The following is a 23,751-nucleotide window of genomic DNA, read 5'->3' on the forward strand; positions in this document are numbered from 1 at the left end:
CGCAGCAGATTGTCCAGTGAAAGTTTTGTTATGCTACGTGGTGCCATTTCTGAGATTTCGATGCTTCTGACATACAAACAAACTTAGAATTATAGTATAGATTAAATTAAATATGTAATTCAGAGTTGTTGTTTTCTCATAGTAAAGATAGATATGGGAAGTGGTAAGGGCGCTCTAATACAAGACCTTTTTAAAGTAGCAATAACGTAATCCAGTATGCAGTAGAACAGTGGGTGAAAAAGGGAATATCACCATATGAGAGATGATTGTAAGTTCATGTTCATGAAGGTCTACCTCTGTGCATATGTCTTGCCATTAAATCCCTTTTTGCAGCATTTGGACCCTACTCCCTCATTTTTGTTGTGCGCGGCTTTTCTTCTTCATCTCATAGTAAAGAACTGATTTATTTATTTTTTAAAAACACACACACGTAGGATATTGCTTGGTCTGCAGCGTTAAAGCTGAATTATTCATTGCAGTTTAGATTTAAATCAATTTTTTTTTGCTTAGGGCGATAGCACCTTTTTCCTACAAAAACACCACTGAATGATATTATGCATATCAAATAACTCATCATTTAATACCTTGTATTACTCCATATAAATATAAATCCAGCTGCAGTGGCAATAATAGAAATTACTAAAGCAGTGTTTTTGCGTTATTCTGCTTGTTTAGACTGAAAATGACACATCTGTAAAAACATGTTTAGAATTTTATTTGGTTTAAGATGCAGTTAGTAAAGTCAATAATTTTTGTTACAGATTATGCAGAACTTCAAAGCATTAAAGCTTACAAAATATCAAAACAAACACAAGTGAAAATCCATCAAACTGATATAAAGCCAAAATTTCCATATATAGGAAGAAAAAATTGAAAAGCAATAAAAACCAAACGTGTACAGAACAAAATATTACTCATAAGCTAGCATAATCGATAAAAACAATGGTATGATGTCTGTCTATTTAACATCTGTTCTGAGGGACACTAGTGGTGACATAAAAATTACATAAAAAGCTATTTTTTTTGAGACTTTAAAATGTCCTATTTAGCTGGTATAGCAAAAAAATGACTTCACTTGTAGACTAACATCACATAATCAGAAAATGCCTATAATGCATAGTTCAGTGGTTTTCAATCGCGGCTTCTGGAAACCCTTGGGTTATTCAGACATCCCTAAACGGATCCCTGCAATGTTCAGGTCAATTGAAAATTGTGTCAAATACAGAAGAATTTACAATGCACCTGATCTCAGGCGTGCCACTAGAGAGGGTTGGGGTTACTTACAATGCACCTGACCTCAGACATGCCACTAGAGAGGGTTGGGGTTACTTACAATGCATCTGATCTCAGACGCTCTATTAGAGAGGGTTGGGGTTCCTTACAATGCATCTGATCTCAGACGCACTATTAGAGAGAGCTGGGGTTCCTCAGAATTTCAAAATATAATTATAGGGTTTCTTAACCTAAAAAGGGTTAAACACTTATCTAGGAGATGGCGGCTAAAACATCAATCTGTACAGTAACAAAAGAAAATATCTATAAAATTTTATTTCAGTGGTACCTGACCCCAGCTAGACTGAGCCAGATCTTCCCCGGCACACCAGACATGTGCTGGAGAGGATATGGTCAAAAGGGAGACATGGCCCATATTTGGTGGTCGTGTCCGGAGATTCAGAGGTTCTGGGTAAGGATTCAGACGCTGCTCTATGAGACAACGGGGATCCCTCTCCCCCTGGATCCACTGTCCCTGGTGCTGAGTAAACCATTCGACGACCTACCCCCTCCAATGAGTAGACTAGTCTCTGCAATATTGATGGCGGCCAGATGCTCAATAGCAGCAGCCTGGAAGCAGGTCAAAGGTCCTGCAAGAAACACGGTCATAAGACGGGTGCACGAGTTAATGTCAATGGAAAAACTATCTGCCATGTTACACAAAAAAATGCCGCAGTTCTAAAACACATGGGATCCATGGATAGGCCCCCAGGGCCTGAGATAACGGGATAAGGCGAAAAAACGGAATGAGGAGATGAACTAAGGGGGACCTCCCCCCCCCTTTTCTGTTTGTCTACCCCCCCATCCCCCGCCCCTCCCACACTTCCCCCTCCCCTCAACTTCCAAAAAAAGGGAAAAACTATGTTGGCCAGTATTCACTCAGTGTTATCAAAGTTAAAAAGTTATATGTTGTTGTCCATAATGTAAACATGCCTGTAAATGACAATGCCAATACAAAAGATTGATACAAAAAAAAGGGTTAAACACTGGCATAGTACTTTCTAAAAGAACTGTCATCAACTCCATTTCTCTTTTTTTTTAAAGATATGTTTAGAATTAGTTTTAATCAATTTGTGGAACTGAGAACTCACTTTTGTAACCTTAATTTGGGGGTGTATAGAAGTTTTACTTATGCTTCTTTTCAGTACATTTACTCACATTTTGAAATAGTAATTCAACTGAAAACACACTATATTCACTTTTGATACACTTCTTTCCCCAAGTTGACAAATAATACAATACTTGGATACATTACTTGATTGATGTCAGGTGTTCAGTTTTCATTCTGTACCTTGGGCTAATTGTCAACATTGTGCATATTTGTGTTTGTACATATTTCAGCATTCTCTGGTCACACATAATATCTAATCAAGTCATAATTTACAGTGTGAATCTGTCAAAGCAAAAGGATGAAGAACCTTGGGTGTTTGTATCAGAGATCTTGGTCAAGTTCTTTTATTATGCACATTCTACCCTTAAAGTGTTACCATGCGGACATCTGTTTCATAGGCTGATTCACAGTCCTGACCAGTGAAGGGAGATGACGAAGCTCAGCCACAGTCCCGACCAGTGCGGGGAGATGATGATGCCTAGCCACAGTCCTGACCAGTGCGGGTGTCAGGTTTTAGCCTGCAGTACCCATGCTCATCCACCAGGACTGCTGCTACTCTGCTAGCTCTCTCAAAGAACATTCCAGACCCTGAAAGCTGACACCTGTCCCATGCCTCCAGCCAGACCTATATAAATCTCCCTATCCTGTTCCTCCATAGCTTGTTTATACTGGTTCCTCCAGCACCTGCTAGGTTCCTGTATTCTCTGCTTCTGCTGCTGCTTTGCTGCTGTCGCTGTTTGCTGTTGCTATTTGCTGTTGCCCTGTTACTCAGACCCAGTTCTGTTCCCGAGTCCCAGTCCTGTTCCTGTCTCCTCGTTGCGGACTTCTGCTTGTGACCACAACCACGCTATCTGCCACCTGCTTCCGACGTCTGCTTGTGGCCCCTACCACACTATCTGCCGCCTGCCTACGACCTCAGCTTGTGACCCGACCATGCTACCTGCTGTTCCTGCCACTGGGATCCACTCCAGCCATAGATCAACCCTTGACAGCGGGAGATGACGGCGCTCAGCCAAAGTCCCAACCAGTGCAGGGAGATGACAGAGCTCTGCCACAGTCCCAACCAGTGCAGGAAGATGACAGAGCTCAACCACAGTCCTGACCAGTGCGAAGAGATGATGGACCTCAGCCACAGTCCCGACCAGTGTGGGGAGATGACAGAGTTAAACCACAGGCCCGACCAGTGCAGGGAGATGACAGAGCTCAGTCACAGTCCCAACAAGTGTGGGGAGATGACGGAGCTCAGACACAGTCCCGACCAGTGTGGGGAGATGACGGAGCTCAGCCACAGTCCCGACCAATGCGGGAAGTGCAGATGATTTACTCAACTAGTTTTAAGGGAACCTCCATCTGGGAATCCAAATCAATCGGCATGATAAGAATCCACATATTGGCTGTTGAAATAGCAAAACATGAGAGATCCATTGATGATGCTGATTCAATGGAATAGATCAGTCTCTTTACTCTTTACCAACACAACAATTTCAGTAACTTTGTTTTTCACCATTTTGGATATTCTAACTACATAAATATTAATTTCAATCATTCTGAAAATTATATTTATCTTTATCATTGTATTCAATACTTGTATTCAGTTTTCTTTAAATGTATTTGCAAAGTGATTTAGGGTGTGGGGCTATTTTTTCTTTTATCACAGCACTGAAGTTATATTTCCTGGTCTGGGCCGCGGCTAATTCAAACCCAACTTGCATCACAACTGGAAATAAAAAAGGATTATTGAATGCATATTCCAGGGAGAAACTTTATTTTGATATATGGTAATCCCCCACCCCATAAAATATGTAACTAAGACACTGAGTAATTTGAGAATGTTACTTACATAATAAGAAAGCAGAAAGGCGCAAAGAGATGGATTGCAAATGTTTATTTATTTAAAACAGGGGTGTTCACTGGAACATGTTTTAAATCAGGGGTGACCAACACAAGTCCTCAAGGGCAGCCAACAAGTCAGGTTTTCAGAATATCCCTGCTTCAGCACAGGTGGCTCAATCAGTGGCTCAGTCATTCTGATTGAGCCACCTGTGCTGAAGCAGGGATACCCTGAGAACCTGACCTGTTAGTGGCCCTCAGGGACTGGAGTTGGCCACCCCTGATTTAAAACGTGTTTCAGTGAAGATGCATTGACTTCAATGGGGCTCTCCACGCGGTAGCACCCAATTTGTGCTGTATAGAATAAGGCCCTCATGACACACCATCTCCTGGCATGTTGTGTGGTACAAGGCAAGGGGGTTTATTCACTCTAGTGTTGATTCACTTGAAGTAGAGACCTGCAAGGCTTAGAAAGCTCTCTACACAATAGTTGCTTCTATAACCCGTATTCAATCTACACTTCTTCTGGACCAGTATGGTTACTAGAACAGTCAGCTATTTATTCATTAGTAAAAGCCATTAACAATTTGTAATGGTCATTCACTTGAATGGCTGTAGACCACGGAGAAGCTGTCTCGCTTGAGTGCATACACCCCAAATGGAGAGAGAAACATTCATAGGAGCAGTCATCTAGGAAACACTGTGTTCCGTTCCACAATGAAGCTCGATACATTACTGTGTCATCATTTAGATACTGTTATCTTTTCATTCCATAACGCATCTTGTAAATCTCTCCTCTGATTGCTGGGGAATAGAGATATGGTGCTGAGTCTTAGGCTAGCAAAATGCAGTAGCTCTATCAGGCCGGCCATGGTGCGCGCAAGCGCACGAGCGAGGAACAGCAACCGCACGACAGAATTTTGAGCCGACAAATCATTTTGTTTGTTTGCATGATGACCGTGTCACGGCCACGTCACGTGAGTGGTCCAGCCAATGAGGGCAAACCAGCCTCATGACGTCACGGTCACCTCCCCGTCGGAGTGCTGGGATCGCTCAAGCGACAGGCACCCGCGACGCCATGCGCTCCGCCGCACGCGTGTCTGCACTATAAACGATGCCTTGTCATTTCCCTCCTTGTAATCCCATGACTCAAAAATCACAATATAGCCATTTATTTTACAGTAAAAGAGATGTCTTTTTAAAATGTAACTCGAGTTCTTTAATGGATTTCTGACTTCTCCTAGTCAGCTAATGCAAAATAAAAGCATTTAAAGTCGGCCAAGCTTTTTGACAGGGGCACTTAGCAGACCGATGTTACAGCTTGTGCCCAGTGGTGGATTGTACTTACCTGCCGGCCTGACGATTCCTTGAAGAGTGGCCCTCCTCCTGCAGCGTCACGATGTCATGATGTTGCGTTCTCCCCCTAGAAGATACACATTTATAGTGTGAAGGACCTCCTTGTACATCATAGGGCAACTAGCGTGTGTGGCAGTTTATGACCGGCAGGGTACGCCTTGGGTCTCTAAGGCAGGGGTGCTCAACTCCAGTCCTCAAGCCCCCCCCCCCCCCACCCCAACAGGTCAGGTTTTCAGGATATCCCTGCTTCAGCACAGGTGGCTCAATCTGTCCCTGCTTCAGCACAGATGGCTCAATCTGTGATTGCTTCAGCACAGGTGCCTCAATCTGTCCCTTCTTAAGAACAGGTGGCTCAATCTGTTCTGGCTTCAGCTCAGGTGGCTCAATTAGAGCCACCTGGGCTGAAGCCGGAGTATCCTGAAAACCTGACCTGTTGGGGGTTGGTGAAGGGGGACGGGGCTTGAGGACTGGAGTTGAGCACCCCTGCTCTAAGGCTTGGCATGATTCAGTAACTGTGAGCCTGGACGATTGATATTATCGATAATAATAATATTTGTTATATGGTACTGGTACTTTCCGGACCGGTCCAAGCCATGTAGATTTTACAATCAATCTGGACACTGTGGCACCGAATGACTTGTCCGTGTCCAACAAGGTCAGACATTGGCATTATCACCACGCCTTTCCTTGTCCTACACTGCTTTATGGCTGGGAATAGTTTGCTACGGATCGCTGAACACGCCCTTTGCGCAAGCATTGGCGCATGTTCCGAAAAGTTTGGGAACCAGGTGAATTAAACCCTTTCTTTTTTTTCCGTAGCACATTTCTCATAAATCGACAAGCTTTGCATCCAATATTTTCTAAGCATTGAAAGTCAATGTTCAAGGTCACCTAGAGCAACCCCTTCATATGATGCCATCTTCGCGAAAAACTCAGGCAACGTTGTGCCAACAATTAGGACATTTCACTCATTTTCAAGCAATTTGCGAAATGTGGGTGAAAAACGTAACATTGTAAAAAAAAATGGATCAAAAAATGGATCGAAAAATGTGGTGAAGCGATTTTTGAGAAGGACACATCCTCCAAAAACAAAAAGGAATCGGCACAACAGAGGTCTTCATCCAAAAAAAGATTTGAGTCCACACAGGCCGATGTTGCGGTCACATATACTGACCGTTGACGAGCTAAATGGGGCGAACATCTCTAACGAGAATATTTCAGTTCAATAAAACGGTGAAACTCAAAAATGTGTGAAATTACAATGTAAATAAAACAAACTGGTTCAGTGTAACTATGAACACGTTTTTGTCTCCCTTTGTTATTTTGTTTTACTTTGGGGATAGTGCAACATCCCCAATTAGGTGTAATAATCGTGTACGCTGCCTGCAGCCCGAGACAGCCTGTGTTCAATGTTTCACACCTAACCTTGTGATACCTTGGAGGTTAAACATAAAACTGCCTGAACCGTTGCTTGATGTCACAACCCTGATTCAAAATAATTGACCTCAGTCTTTTTACTTCTGAAATAAAGTGGAGAAACAGCTCTCATCTGCACAATGTGCTTCACTGCTAATGGAAAATGAAATGCATTGCAGGCCATGGAGTAACATGGAGCTATTTTGCTTTGCAACCATTCAACAAGGGTCAGTCCCAAACAGGACCTAAGTGAACTGGCAACAGTAATAGGTTTAATCGGTTCAGTCTTGTATCCACAAAGCTCTGTCACTTAAGGAAGTGTTCCCACTAATAATATATCTTCATAGGACATTAACAAAGCCTTAAGTCCTGTTTTGTTCCCGTAACGAGCATAGCGATTACTATAATGGACGTTCGTGAGAATGACAAATGATACGCAAATGAGGTGTTATCATAACATCACGTACCCACAAAAGTCCTTTAAGGTTATTGTGGGGACTTGACGTTACATGATTTAAGTTAGACCTACATTTGGTGTTACTCCTATCCAGATACTGAAATAGGGCTTTTACAGTGTGTGAATGGACGTAATGCCACAGCTAGGCATGCTTTAAATAATATGAATCCTACTCCAGATTGGCCTTAAAACCCTGAAAGCGTCTCTGATGTGGATACTTTTCTCCTGGTTAAATAATCAGTGGGGGGTTTTCTGGGACATAGATTTATGTGTATATTTGATATATTTTTGTATTTTTATTATTTGAACAAAATCTTGATATATTTATACTTCCAGTGGATGAGTGCGCCTTTTCCATATATTTTAAATAATTGAACTAACATAGCTTTATATAAAAAAAAATAATGTGGGATATTTCTTCCAATTTAACACCGTATTCACAAAGAATTATGCACAATATATGCATAATATATGCATGATAATTGTGCGTTAATGATTTCTTTTGCATATGACTTTTTTGTGAGGTCTATATAAAGGCATTTTGCAGCAGAACCAGGGCATTTTCACCCTACCCCCCATGATTCAAAGTATTTTCTCCAATTTTGTCCCATCTGCCCCAGCTTGGCTTCATGGCCATAGTCTTGTGCAGATTCAACTGGATATAGTATATAAGGAATGCTTCCCATTCAACCCATGGTTTCATGAGGTTCACAGGAAATACCTCTGAACCTCTCCATCTATCTGGGCTACAGACCTCATAATCTACCTTCCATACTGTAGTCAAGACTTTGTATGGTCCATTCCCTTTTGCCAACAATTTCTTATCGGAGGATGCTATTAGCAACAGGACTCTGTCGCTTGGGTAATATTCTCTGAAGCTGGCATTTCCCCAGTTTTTTTTAATTTTGTCCAACTGTATCACATACTAGGCTGTATTTAATGCATGGCATGTTTCTGCTTCCCATGACTCTTTAAGATTCCACAAGGTTGTCGCTCATATACAACTCAAAAGGCGAGAATCCTGTGGATGCCTGTGGGACGCATGCAGGTAGGGATGTGTCTTGTCCAATTCACGGCCATCAGCATTGATGAACTTGCTGCGCATACACTGTGGGGTCTTATAAAAATGCTGCACCAGTCCATCCCTCTCCAGATAATATACCCTAGTCCGTAATTGGGTTTTTGTTAGATGTTTAGATAACTCTTTCATAAGATGATTGAAATTCGTACCCAGTTCAGCAGTCAATGTGCGTGCCATCATACGCCGTAGCAGAGTTACTCCTGGTGGCGTAATCACCATAATGTATGTGTACCCCTGTTGCACACTTCCAATAAACCCGTAGCTATCGATGAAAATGTTTTTCAATTATTGGCAATGGAATCAGTGGTGCTCTTTGTTTAACTTTAAATGAGGTTAGCTGAGATTCTGGACAAGGTGCACAGAACCGTTTCACATCCTCGTGTGCTCCCACCCAGGAAAATCTGAGAAGGATTCAATCCAGCACCTTGTCTCTGCCCAAATGTCAGGCCATAAAAATGTAATTTCTGCTTGCAGCTCATGTGCTCGCGGGATAGGACCTGACAACCTCTTTTGGGCGCTCATGCTCTCCCCCTCCCCCTTTGTTGGCTCTCCTGTAATGGAAACTTCGCCACAATACATACATTTTTTGCTGAAGAAAGTGAAAATTGCATCTAGCAAATGCTGAGTGTAAAGTCTGCCCCTTCCGGTATGAAAGGATTGCTGTGCTGTGTAAAGCTAATGCCATAAGCAAAGTGCTGAGTGTCAAGTTTTCCCTGTCGGGTTTTTTAAATGGCCGACATGAAATATTTGTTTTGCAATGTACGTAATCATACAAAACAGTGTCCCTTCAGGCCATACGATGATGATGATTCGTACCGCAGATTAATTTAGTATGCTGGGCCTGTCATGAATTAGGTCACATGGAAGACGTGTGTCCCCAAATGTTCAAATACAAACAGCTGTGAGCGCAAACAAGATGTGGAAGCTGGTAACAGTGAGTCTGTGCCCAGTACTACTGATCTCTCTGGAGCTAATAAAGCAAAGAGAAAGAAAAAGAAAAGTGTTTCTCAACCTAAAGAGGAAGTGACCAAAACACTTGGTGAGCCTGCGCTGTCAGGACAACGTGCATCAGATAGGCGCCGAGATGTGCTGCAGACCGGAGTGGCGGGAGGAATCGTCACGGGAACGGTAGCAAAGAAAAAGGAGGAGCAAAGGAAAGCTGAATCCTTGATCCAGGATAAAGAGGACTTCATTTCTTCACTCCAAACCGCTCGCGATGATAATGATGTCCTGTAGGAACGATTGGATAAGGAGCTTAAGGATAGATTAACACCGTTTTACAGAAGATTATACTCCCAGCTTTACAGGAGTATTACGCTTTGAAGAAAACAGAGTGTCTCTTACGGAGTGAGTTGGAAGAGGTGACGACAAGCCTGGAAAAGGCCAACACCTCAACTGCTACCATGGATGAAAAGCAGAACAAGTCGGACGGACTAATTGCTAACTTGAAACAGAAATATGAGGAGGCTCTGCAAGAGATTCGCAATTGCCATAGAGAGTTGCAAGTCTCTCAGAAAGAGGTTCATGCTCGCAGATGGAACAATCTCGACAAGAGGGTCATGGTCTAAACACAGAGCTGTGTACAATGAAGGAAGCTTATTAGAATGCCCCGAGTGATTTAGAGACTGTAAAAAGAGACAATGTAAGTCTGAAAGAACATTCAGATTTGTCTGATCAGTGATGGTGATGTGGAGGAAAGAAGAAGCTTCGCCAAGCAGAAAAAGTGACGGAACAATTGTCCCAGGAAAATGTAAAAGTACAGGCAGCACTGCAGAGCTAACTGCAAGAGCTGTGTGTGTATCTACAGGAGGCCAAGGAGAGGCAGTGGGGCCTACAGGAAGAAAGTACCCTGGCTGCTAACAAAGTAAAAGCTCTGCAGGAGCATCTGAATACCCAGTGTGTCCCCTGCAGAGCAGCATGAGCAGCTGCAGGTCACGTTGTGCATCACAAGAGCATCGCTAGAGGCGGAGCTTAGAGTCCAGGTGACTCTTATTAGAGGGAGCACGAGAAGGTCCAGAAACTAGAGCAAGAGATGGAGAAGCAGAGAGGCTGCTCCATCCCCAAAAGCCAGTACACTCAGGAGAAAGAGGTGTGGAAATCGCAAGCAGCCGTGACCCTGGTGATGCAATCTGCAGAGCTCCAAAATATGAAGGATGCGCTGATGCAAACCCAGAGCAAGCCCCGGGAAGAGGTGAAGGCCCTGAGAGGGGACTTGCAGGATCTAATTGAAGAGTTGCAGACGCAGATTGCCGAGAGGGAGGTGGTGTCTGTCCGTCAGGTGGCCTTCCTGACATTGTGCTATGAAACCAAGATGGCCGATACCCGCAAGCTGCTGGACCACACGGCCAATGAGAGGGCCGGCTGCAGCTGGAACTGGTCTAGGTCCGGGAGGAGCACCGGCAGCTGCAGGTCAAGAATAGAGAAAAGGAAATATAGTTAAACCTTGCTCTGAATCAGCTGGCAGATGTGGAATCGCGACTTAACTCCAAAGAAGCTGAACTCGCAGCTGCACTGAGCAAAAAAAGACATGCAGAAGGACAGCTTCGGGACCTGAGGAAGGACCTGGAGTCTGAGCGTACTGGCCGCAAGATGGCAGAGAAGCAAAAGCGTGACCTGGGCGAGGAGCTCGAGGCTCTGAAGACTGGGCGGGACGCTATGTTGGACTACTGCTGCCCAGCAGGAGGTTCCTCAGATAAAGTTGGAGAAAAATGTTACAACCCTAAGACAGAAACTTGGGTCACCGAAGCAGTACATAGAAAATATGGTGGTAGAGTTAAGACAAAAGGAAGCTATGCGAACAGTAATGCACAGGTGTCTCCATTACAGGAACAGGTATTGGCCCAGCCCAAGCGTCTGTTATCTTACCGAAACTAATGCCCATGAAGACACCCAGGCCACCACAGAAGATGTTTTTGCCAGGCATTTCCTGAAAACGCAAAGTGGATGGAAAATCCTGATGACATTGCTAATATGGACTGCGTTTATACAGAGGCAATTAGGTCTCCAAAACCCAAAGGCCTGGTACTTGTCCCAAAGGGAAATCAAATATTTCTGATGAGTCGAAATTTTCTTGAGAGGAGACATTTCAGTAAGAAGAGCCTAGAAGATTAAGCTGTACCAGCTGCACCCACTCCTGTACCAGCTGCACCCACTCCTGTACCAGCTGCACCCACTCCTGTACCAGCTGCACCCCAGCTTGTCCAGCTGCACCAACTGCAGTTACAAGTTTAAAGTCCATACAGTTTTTTATTCAATGATCAAACCCTACTTTAACAAAGCTGGCAAGTCCTTCCACCCCAAAGGAGCCTTAACGGGCGGATTGTGCTTAGCTGCCAGTTTGGGTTATTCCTTGAACGGCCCTCCTCCTGCAGCGACACGGCGGCATGTGACGCTGCGTTGTCATGGAAACGCGTCAGGGTATCATTTGTCGTAGAGGGTTGCATGACAAGATGACGATGCAGGAGGAGGGCTGCTCTGGAGAAGGTAAGACCCCCGTCTCACTCACTCCAACACACCTTGTGGTGGGGAGCGGTCCTGCGCGGGTCCGGGGACTCTGCAGCTCCTTTTGATAGGAAGAGGGAGAGTATTAAAAGGGAGCTGGGGAGCCACAGCACCGGCCCACTGCACTGCACCGACCCACTATACCGACCCAGCCGGCCACAGAGGGCAAGCCCAATCGTCTGATAGGGCAATCCACCCACAGAGCCTTCTAACTCCATGAAGGGCTTGACACATATTATTCAAATGACTCACACAGAGCTGCAACATGTTTTTATTGCTGCCTAGGTACTGCACATGCATGTTCCTCTCCAAATAAACAGCTGGACGAGCAAACCTGAGACATACTGTAATGATGCAGTGTGGTTTTGGGACATTTTAATTTTGGTGGTGAACAAGTCTGTGTACCCCAGGTGTGGCTCAAATGAGTCACTCAGATAAAAACTGAAAAACCCTATACAGTACTCAGCCTGAGAGCAGAACGCCAATATAACAGGTTTTTTTGGTCTTAAATGTAGGTCTTGTTTCTCAACAGACGTGGAATTGTCAATTATAATGGCATTTTTTAATCCATTTTCATATTTAATTGCAAGACTCCTAGCTAAGTACACAAACACTAACAAATCATGCTCACGTCAGGCCAATGAAAGATATGCAATCTACTTGAAATACAAATGGGGAAAAAAACCCAGATTAAATTGACATATTTTTGTAAAAGAGGGCATTGGGGAGAAAGCGTGTGCAGGGGTAAAGGTTGTTTGTCAAAGTCTCTCTGCTGCAGAATCGGGGCCAAAGTAATGCAAAATATTATGCACTAGATGTGTAGAAAATGGAAATCCTGTTGGGCTGATCTGGTGCTGTTTTCCTCCCCCAACTTTTGCTGTCAAGACACTTAAAGTGACCTTCTCAGTGCATGCGATTTCTTTTACAACATAAGGAGGGGGAATAAAAAACAGTATGAAGCAGATAGGTCCTTACCCCTTACCCTAATTCCCTAATCGTGACCCCTAATACTAAAGGTACCCTACCCTAAAAACCTTAACCCTTTACCTTAAGACCCTTATCCTAAACCCCCTACCCCAAAAAGTAACCTCTTACCCTAATTCCCTATCCTAAAAACCTTAACCCCTTACCCTAAACCCCCTATCCTAATCTCCTACCGAAACTAAACGTAACCCCTTACCCCTATTCCCTACCATAAAAACTTTAACCGCTTACCCTAAAACCCCTATCCTTAACCCCGTACCCTAACTGCTAAAACCCCTTATTGGCAAAATGGCCGGAGGCAGGGTGTCCAGCGGTGGAGCGGCCATGGCAAAGGGTCCCGAGGTGGCCACACACAGGTGGCGACTTGGTCGTGGCAAGATGTCTGATTCCGCCCCCTGGTCCAGCATTAAATGCCATTGCCTTGAATGGCAGCTAAAGCCGGATTGGGTACAATATACTGCATTAGAGCTTGATCAACCCTGTTGAACGTATATTTGTGTTGGCTCGGTAAAAGGAATTCCATGTATTGTTTCCAGTTGCCTTTAGGTCAGCACAATATGTTAATACGGTCCTATTATTTCCAGGATATATAAAAACAAAAAAATGCAAATATAATGATGCTAAACAGTCCCTGCTAATTTCATGCTTGTTGTTTAGGCATTGGCAGCTACTGTAAGTGCAGTTTTGCATACTGAAACTCACTAGTAAGTTAAGTTAATGTAAATATACATGGTACAGAGGTACAGAACTGTGGCCTAGAAAAGCAGTGGTTGTGGGCTCTAGTCCTGTTGCGTCTGACATTAGGTTGGTGCCTTGGGCTTATTATCAACTCTATATGGTCGGTATAGAGATCCTTTTAGGAAGTGTGGGACGGGACTCATTTAAATATATTTTGCATATCTCCCAGCCAGGTACCTCACTGCTCCTTTTTCTGCATAGGCATGTCTCCCTAAGGCCGCGCTCATAGTGCGCGCGATGGCAACGGCGACGCGACGGATGACGTCACCCGTTGCCACCCGCGAAAGTTATAATTTAACTTTCGGCGACGTCGCTGGCGACCTGACAATTGATTGGTTCAGAGGCTGTCACATGCGGTGACAGCCTCTGAAAAATCAAATTTTATCGGCTTCCAAATTTTTGGTCGCTGCCGTCGCGTCGCGCTTACTATAAGCGCTTGCGACGGCAACAATGCTTTTGTTTTCAGGCGACGTCGCGTTGCCGGCACTATAAGCGCAGCCTAATTTATTTGGAGGGACGTTTGAGGGGATATACATATACAACTGCAGACTACTAATTATATTAGATTACCCCCCCGCCCCCTCTGGATTGTAAATAATGGTGGTTTTTAAATGCATCCAATTGCAAAGTAGGGTGGCGCAGTGACAAATAATCAATATATCCGTGAATAATACAGTGCGGGATAAATTCAAGTGAAACGTGAATAAATAATGCAGCTCAAAACCCTTAAGTGGATGGTTTGCAGATTCCACTTCAGTTGAAGAACATCTCGAAAATCAGGGGAGCGCAGGTATCGATATGTAAAGAAATAAAGAGCACAAAGTAGTGCAAATATTGTTTGACTCAAACGATGTGATGTGAATTATCAGGTGAATGGAGACTCACATGGTATCAAATTAAATCAGGCATGTCAGAGATCAGTGGCAAATGCTTGACTCTGTAGTGATAGATGATAGATGAACAACCCCACAGTTGGATGACTGATATGATGTTAACAGCACACACGGCACCTCGTCAGTCAGGGTAATAGGGAAAGATGAGAGGCTTTCATAGCGTAACACAATAATAGCACTTTATACACGCAATAAAATTAACACTTACAGTGTCATAGATCAAAATGGGCACATAAAACAAGCGATATCACCAGATCCAGTTTCCTCCGTCTTGGACCTCACGTTACGGACCGCGGGGGTCGTCTGGATCAGCTGACACACCGATGTCACGACCGGAGCGGGGATCCTCTGTATCTTTAGTCTTTGCTGTGCAAGATATCGGCATCCAGTGGTCTGCAGCACATCCACGGTGAGCACGCCAAAGAAACAGTTCGTATCGCGGGGAAACAGCCGGTAAACTTCCGGGCGGTAGCTGATGATGTCACAGGCAGCGACTCTACGCGTTTCACTAAACAGTGTAGCTTCGTCTGGACTCCACAGCTACACTGTTTAGTGAAACGCGTAGATATCTTGCACAGCAAAGACTAAAGATACAGAGGATCCCCGCTCCGGTCGTGACATCGGGGTGTCAGCTGATCCAGGCGACCGCGGTCCGGTACGTGAGGTCCAAGACAGAGGAAACTGGAGCTAGTGATATCGCTTGTTTTATGTGCCCATTTTGATCTATGACACTGTAAGTGTTGATTTTATTGCGTGTATAAAGTGCTATTATTGTGTTACGCTATGGAAGCCTCTCTCCTTTCCCTATTACCCTGACTGACGAAGTGCCATGTGTGCTGCTAACATCATATCAGTCACCCAGCTGTGGGGTTTTCATCCATCATCTATCACTACAGAGTCAAGCATTTGCCACTGATCTCTGACATGCCTGATTTAATTTGATACCACGTGAGTCTCCATTCACCTGAAAATTCACATCACATCGTTTGATTCAAACAATATTTGCACTATTTTGTGCTCTTTATTTCTTTACATATCGATACCTGCGCTCCCCTGATTTTCGAGATGTTCTTTAAATGCATCCACCTGGCTTTTTAAGTATGCAATGCGCATGCGTATTTTAGTGTGTGGAATGGATTTTGTCACAATGATCCGCGGGAAATAGATTTTGACAGTTCGCCCAATTCTTGGCGCAGAAACTTTGAAACGCCGCCATAATGTGAACCCTGGAAGCCGAGCAGAGCATGTAGCGGCACCCCCCACAGAGGTCTATATCTCCGGATCAGGGGTCCCCGGAGCTGAAAGTAATGGGGTTCAGCTCCAGGGATCCACTGTTCAATCCTATGTTAAAAACAACAACAACAAAATTGCCCAGCTTGGATTGCCTCTTTAAATCTATCTAAAATGACATTTTAAGAAGATTGTGGAAATTCTACTCCAAAATGTTTTTTTCTGATCTAGATCCTTCGGAGAACTAGTTGAAGATCCCAAGTCTTGGACTGAAATTAAAAATGTAATGCGAAAAAGCGCTTCAGACATAAAACAATACGAAATGGAGCCCCTGCCCTGAAGAGCTTACAATCTAAGAGGTAAGTAGGGAGAACTTGCAGAGTCAGAAGGAGGGTGAGCTGGTAAGTGCGTCTGCAGGGGGCCAAGATCAGTGCATATGAGATGTATAGTATCAGCCAGCGGAGCTACCCATATGCTTCGTGTCACGGTTGTGCTCGCCACAAACCTGGGTCGGACCACGTAGCTGAGGTGGGGTTGTATAAGCACCGACCTTAGACCGCGCAGGCTGATCCGGATTGCGCAGTTCGTAGTCGTACATAGCAGGGTCGGGACTGGAGAAGGCAGCATCATCAGTGGACAAGCCAGAGTCAGGATCGGAGACATCAGAGTAAACGTTGTTCAAGCAGGCGTTCGGCAACAGGTAGTCAGGAGTTCCCCGCTTCAGCTTAGGAGCGTGAGCGCGGGAGTGGCCTCTGCGCGTGCTGCGACCATGGCCCATGGTACTGGTCTCAGGAAGGGATAGGCAGACCGGAGTGGGCCCACCACCTGGAAGCACTGGTAAACCAGTGCTTCAGCGCAAGAGTCCTGAGTGGGCCTGTGCAAGGAGAGAGAGAGCAACAGACCTCAGGACTCGTAGACCGGCCTCTGCTAAGGGAAGGGCAGCAGGCCTCAGGAAACAGGGAGCTGAAGTATACACTGGAGGTGCTCCGCTTCAGCACAGGAACCAGGACACCGCCTCTGCAAAGGAGAGAGAACAGTAGGCCCCAGGAACCTGTAGACAGGCCTCTGCTATGGGAAGGGCAGCAGGCCTCGGGAAACAGGAAGCTGAAGTACGCTGAGGATCCAACGCTTCAGCACAGGAACCAGGAACAAGAACTAGGACAATAACAGAGTTAGTAACGAGATAACAAGACAGGGGCTTGTGGCAGAACACTTGGTGACATCCAGGAAGGACTATGCTAGGCAGAGAAGGATTGTGGGGATGCAGTACTTAAAGGCCAGCGGGCCAATCCCTGGAGGAGGGTGTGAGGGCACTGCTCCAATGAGTGAGTACAAGGCTAGGTTGCAGTGATAGCTTGCACAGCTGCAGTAGAAACCAGGGGGAGTGTTCCAGGACTGCACATGTCTGTAAGGCAAGGTAAACAGTAAACTGAGGTGTGGATTCCTTAGGCTGCAATCCCAGTAGTGTCTGTGACTCGCGCGCCCGGCGGGGGGTGGGGGGCGGCGCGTGCACAGCGCTAACCGCGATCTGCAGTCTGACAGGGAGAGAGGGAGCTTGCGACGGGAGGGGGCGTGGTCGGGGATCTGCGGGGGCATGGCCATTACGTCACGCAGCTAGTTCGCCCTCATTGGGTGAACCGCCGGTGGGGGCGTGGCCACGCCTCCGTCGCAGGGTTTGAACTCAATTTCATTGAGTTGAAAAAAAACCTGCAGCCTGGCGCGGCTGCACCTTCAGCGGTAAGGTGCGTACTGGGCCCTCCCCCATTGAGGGGCGCTGCTTTCACGCACAGCGCACGCCGAGCCGTGCGCTGTGGCAGTGACTGGGACTGCAGCCATACACTTCGTTAAAGAGGTGGGTTTTAAGAACGGTCCTAAACATGGAGAGAGAAGGTGCCAGTTGAATATTGAGCGGAAGGGTATTCCAGAGGTGTGGGGCAGTGAGTGAGAAAGGTTTAGCAGGAGAGTGCAGGACCAACTGAGCCTGTCTGAAGATATTTGAAAAGTCTCCGCTTCTAGCTACAAAAACCATGACTTGGTTTGTATGGATTGTAGAGTGACATTTTTTTAACATAACTTTAGAGCTTTATAGGAGCTTAAATAAAACATTTCTACCCCTGGCTATTAATGAAATCTTTGACGTGTATTCTCATCTTAATGAGATGTTCACCATCAAGAGACAATAGAGAAGGACAATACATTCGTACGAGACAACTTCTGAAATGCTGCTCAGATGTAAAGAATCATTGTCTCCGGCATAATTCTGTTCTAACTAACTTGTGTCAATCCGGTATTTAAAATAACGCAATGCATCAAACTTAATTTCAAAAAACAAGCTATTCGTCTGATGTATGAAGTCACCACAACAACCTTCATAGGACGCATATTTTATGAAGTTTTGTACTACTTTTTAACACTAAAATATTGATGCACGCAAATCAATTCAATATATGATCTTAGTACAGCGATATACTATGGTTTAAAGCAGCGGTGCGCAAAGTGGGGGGCGCGACCCCCAGGGGGGGCGGGAGATTGTGCTGGGGGGGCGCGGGCAGTTGCAGAGGCCCCACGCTCTTCCCCCAGGCATTTAAATTAAATGCTGGGGGATTGCTTGAGGCCCCTGCAACTGTTTACCGGGATTCAGCCATCTGTGTTGCGTTGCCATGGCAACGCGGCATTAATAGACGCCGCGGCACCATGTGACCTGACGTCACAAGCCCACGCAGCGTCATATGACGCGGATGAAGGTAGGCGGGGGGCGCGAGAGCCGGGGGCAGAGAGACAAGGGGGCGCAGCACAAAAAGTTTGAGCTCCCCTGGTTTAAGGAACACTATAATTATATAATTATATTGTGAAATTCGGCAGAACCCCATCCCTCTCTAATAGCGCGTCTGAGATCAGATGCATTGTAAGGAACCCCAACCCTCTCTAATTGCGCGTCTGAGATCAGATGCATTGTAAGGAACCCCGACCCTCTCTAATAGCGTCTGAGATCAGATGCATTGTAAGGAACCCCAACCCTCTCTAATAGCGCGTCTGAGATCAGATGCATTGTAAGGAACCCCAACCCTCTCTAATAGCATCTGAGATCAGATGCATTGTAAGGAACCCCAACCCTCTCTAATAGCGTCTGAGATCATTGTAAATTCTTCTATATTTGGTTACATTTTCAAATGACCTGAAAATTTCAGGGAACCCTTTAGGGATACCTGGGGGAACCCAAGGGTTCATAGAAACTGTTGAAGAACAATGTCTTGGTATATAAGCCCCTATGTGATTGCAAAACAATTCACATGCAACATTGTAATTAACAGGCACATTTGTCTTTTAATAAAAACAAGAGGACAGACAGGTGAAAGCTGTCTACTGTAATGATAGATAAGATGATGAATTTTTCAGAGGGAATACAGGAGTAGTGTACAACTTTGCCAGCTTTACACCAAGGTTAGTCCCCTGCTTTGTACAAGCGTCAAAGTCTTAAAGAAGAGCGTTAAGTTAAACTGTCACTTCTCTACAAAGCTATAGCTTATTAAATAAATAGCCTAAAATGAATAATGATCCGATTGTGGCTCAATAGATTGCAAATGTATAGCGACATACAAAGAATGAGAATTTAGAACACTTTATATCCCAATTCTTTTCTAACCTGGAATTATTTCTGTGCATATTATGCAGCGAGTAGACACTGGGTTTAAAAAGCCAAGTTGTATTAATGTGATTGCACAAAGTTTTTAAAGAGGCAAAAATAAAATTGAGAAACGTAGTCTTGAAATACATGGATGAAAGTGCAGAAATGTAGTACCCAAACTCCCTTCAGACATAGAGCTCCCTAGCTTTAGTTAACCACAAGTGTCTGACGTAATCAGGGGGTGGTTTTAAGCGCAGAATGGACACCCGTGGTGCTGGTTTGAATTAGGCAGCCCTGAAAACATTCAAATATGGATGCATTGTGCAATATTAAGGCCAGATCTACAAAGGTCCGTTAAGTCCGGGCAAATAACATGACACTATCTAAATCAAAGGTGCTCAACTCCAGTCCTCCAGAGCCTTCAAAGGGTCAGGTTTTCAGGATATCCCTGCTTCAGCACAGGTGGCTCAATCAGTCCCTGATAGATAACGGATGTTATTTCCTCCAGTTTTACGGGTATCCACAAAGCGAATTGTATGCAAAAAGAATGGCCATTGGTTTGCCTTAAAACAGGCTTAATGTCACGTTCCGTTAGCACTGCCTAACATTAGGTTAACATGACTCGTGTTATGCGTATCTTACAGGGATCACCTCTTTTGCATATGTAACTGTGTTTCCCCCACCCGGTGGAAGATTTGGCCATTACTGGTCATGTGGTGCATGATACCTGCTGGTAACAGGAGAGCTGAGTCGTCCGCGATGGTAGTGGGGACACAAGACAAGCCTTCTGGGGTTCATACCCCACATATCTCTTTAGCAGTGTTCAGCGCCTCCATCTGCCGTCAGCTCCAGGAACTGAAGGTGATCTCCCATGGTAGAACTTATTACCTCTCCCCCCAGTAAGGTCACCCACCAGGCAGGAGGTAAATGCAAACAGGAATGGGTTTATTACTCTTCTGTACAATTACAGGAACAAGGCAGGTTCTGCCCAATGCAGTACTCTCAGCTATTCACTGGATGATGGTCCCTGGACCGCCACTACAGGCCAAGGGCACCCGCAGCCGTCCTAGCTCTTCCCTACCTCCCTAGCAGAGGCAGAGGTATGGTCCACACTCACTCTCCCCCGAGGGGAAGAGGACTGGAGAAGGCCCAAACTCAGCCTTTCCACTGTGCGACCTACCTTCCTCAGTGGGGAAGGACAACCACAACCATTTAGGGCGGTCCTTTCTTTAAGTACTGCCAGGAGGAGGGCACCAGGTCTGGCTCATTATTGGTCATGCCCAGGCCGGATGTCACCGCCTCCCACTGTCACTCAAATGCAGCTCCTCAGAGGGGGAAAACCCCATATCAACTACTAGCAACCTGATTGTACCAGGGTTTACTGCCAGCCCAAGGACAGAATAGTAGCCATCAGGTGACCTGGCTACACATATTATTAACATTAACATCGTTATACTAACGCAAGAGTCCATTACGGCTGAAAACTGCATTACTGAGCTTTGATGATCCCCGTTAGCCGTTACTGGGGCGTTTAAGTTATCGCCTCGTTACGCCAATAACAGAGCTAAGGTGGATGGGGGCCAAAAATTGTCATTTGAAAGGGGGCTTGGGACCATCAGCACTATTCACATGACCCAATAATTGAAAAAGGGATTTGCTTCATATGTATAGAACAGAACAATTATTCAGTCACTGACTACACTGTGTGGAAAACCAGTCTGTGTGTGCATAGATCAGTGTTTTTTTAACAGGAGTTCCTAGGAACCCTTGGGTTTCCCCGGGTACCCCTAAAGGGTTCCCTGCAATTTCCAGGTCATTATACAATTGTACCAAATTCAGAAGCATTAACAATGCATCTGATCTCAGGTACACTATTAGAGAGGGTTGGGGTTCCCCAGAATTATTTCACAATATCATTTTAGGGTTCCTTAACCATAAAAAGGTTGCAAATCACTGCCATGTATACATCCAATGTAGCAGAAAGATCTTCCAAAGTCATTGTGAATCTATACAGATTCCCTGTCGGAGTGAACATGCAGCAGCTGAGTCGGTCACTGAGGTCTTGCCGTTGGTTGGCTGCTGCAGCCCATATCATTAAACAGTTGACACAGTCATTAACTTGCACGTAAGATGGTGGATGTCAGAGCAGACCAGCTTGATGTGGAAGGCGAATTCAATGTTGGCCCTGCTGACTTGCAATCTACAGAGCCTGTGATTAAAGGGTCAGCACTTTTGGCTCGAAGTCTCTTGTTTGTCACTGACCTTTCTCCCATCCAATTCTCTGCAGACTTACGCACTCACAACACACTTAATACAGCTTTATCTCGCTGACTCGAGCGCGGACAGAATCTGATGTTGTTTCACCTTTGCTAAGACAAATTAGAGACAGGCTACCAAGACTGCAAGCACAGGGCAGCGGATTAGCATTTCCTGAAGGAGAAGAGAGCCCTGTAAAATATCTAAAAGCAGGGGGGGGGGGGGTAAGGATTAACCTTTCCAGATGCTGTTTGCTTTTTCATTTCACAATGTGTAGTTAAAAGGGCATTTTCATAACCATGTAAATAATCCATAACACATTTCAAAATGTAGCTTACATTTTTATCTGATCTCTCTGTCATCTCTTAATTTATTTTTTAGCAATTGCAAGGGGCAGCTGGTATTTTTTCAGGGAGAAAAAGAAGGTATTAAAGAAACAGCTCCAGCAAAAAAAAACAACAAATTGAATTCATAGCACATGAGGCCAAATATATTATTTACTCCAATATGAAAAAAAAAATCCAGGCAGTTTAAGTAGCTATTAAATGTCATTTGAAAGGAGCATCCATCCTCTTGTTACATATATGGGAAGCAGGCGGTCCCTGGAGTTCCCGAGATACTTCCTGGGGAAGGTGCTTGGTTACTTCCTGGTATTTAAATCTTTCACACAAACCGGGCTACGGGGAAGCTAATGTCCTGCTTAACGCGCTGAGCTCTAAACATGATTATGTTGCTACTGGTGGCACATTCCCAGGTAAATGTCACAGTAACCGGGAGGTTCCCGATGCTGAAATACAAGTAGTTCAGCTCCAGAGACCCCCTACATCCCACCCATGTAAAAAAAAAAAGTGGGGGAAGGGGTAAAAAGGATTAGCTAGGGTATCTAATGCTGTTAATGCTGCTCAGGAAATGGATTCACTGTAGAGTTGTTATGATCTCTATGAAAGTCATTTAATGATAAATCTGTTTTATCCCAGATAAAGTATCACCCCTTATCTATTCCCTTTGGTGTTGTGGTTGAAACCTATCCCATCACATTGCAAATCCAGTATAACCAGCCTCACTGAGACCCAAAAGGTTGTAACTGCTGTCTGTGAGAAGGGTTATTGGTTATCCACGTCTTTCACCCAGGCAGTGCTGAAAAGCTGTGTAATGCAGCAGGCATACGCTTATAGGGATCCCTTGTTAAAATGGATAAGAAGCAAAAGGTGGCACTGTGTGCTCATTTGCATGTCATTACCCAGAGTCCCTGGCTGCAGTGGAAGCATTGTATGCTAAAAGATAATGGGGAACTTTTGCATAAATCTTGTTTGCAAGGTTACTGGTACAATGTTTCTATGTAGGCTGTTAATATGGAAACTATTCTCTGATGCATTAATTAAAGTAAACATACTGTATCTATAGGCAGCAGATAAAGAACAAGTGCTCATCCATTTATATACTACAACCTTTTTGCTACCCAGCCATGTTATACATTGATGACAAACTCTTGATGAATACTTTTCAGGAAAATTGTTGAATCTCTTAATTTTCTATATTTTGCTCAAACCATTTTAGGACGTCGTTCATGCGATCAGCTGAAACCTGGCATTCAAGTCAATGGCTTCAGACCTTATTGATGAATGACCATATTCTATATCTGCTGAAGAAGCCCTTGGAGATAAGTTGGGCCAAAAATCCCTATGGAAGTCTTTGGGAATTTCTGGTCGAAAACGGCTGCTTTGGCCGGTATAGAATTACCCCTTTAGTCTCTGGGGTCTTATTCAAAATGGTCTGTAGTGGCTGATCGCTCAGTGATCAGCCTATTTGTACCATATTGAATAAGGCCCTTAACTTCCATACCACCAGGTGGTGTTTCTTCCATTGCCCCCCCCCCCCCCCCCTCCGAATGTCTTTTAAATTGTAAATGTTGAAGCCATTTATAACTGGTACTTTATCACTATTAAATTCTACAAACTACAGGCCTTTCATGTGAAATTCATCACGGACATTACATTGTGC

The 23,751-nt window shown here is 44.8% G+C and overlaps 1 long non-coding RNA gene across 1 annotated transcript in view; it reads right to left on the reverse strand.

The window, feature by feature from the left end:
* Positions 1-908: 908 nt before the first annotated feature.
* LOC142465818 (uncharacterized) overlaps positions 909-23,751 on the reverse strand; it is a 71,279-nt gene continuing 48,436 nt past the window's right edge. Inside the window, exons 2-3 of the long non-coding RNA XR_012787985.1 lie at positions 5,562-5,636; positions 909-1,862 (exon numbers count right to left, since the gene is read on the reverse strand). This is a non-coding gene — a long non-coding RNA (uncharacterized LOC142465818). The remainder of the gene's footprint in view (positions 1,863-5,561; positions 5,637-23,751) is intronic.

Source organism: Ascaphus truei, chromosome 14 (assembly GCF_040206685.1).
Source record: "Ascaphus truei isolate aAscTru1 chromosome 14, aAscTru1.hap1, whole genome shotgun sequence".
In the NCBI taxonomy this organism is placed as follows: Eukaryota; Metazoa; Chordata; class Amphibia; order Anura; family Ascaphidae; genus Ascaphus; species Ascaphus truei.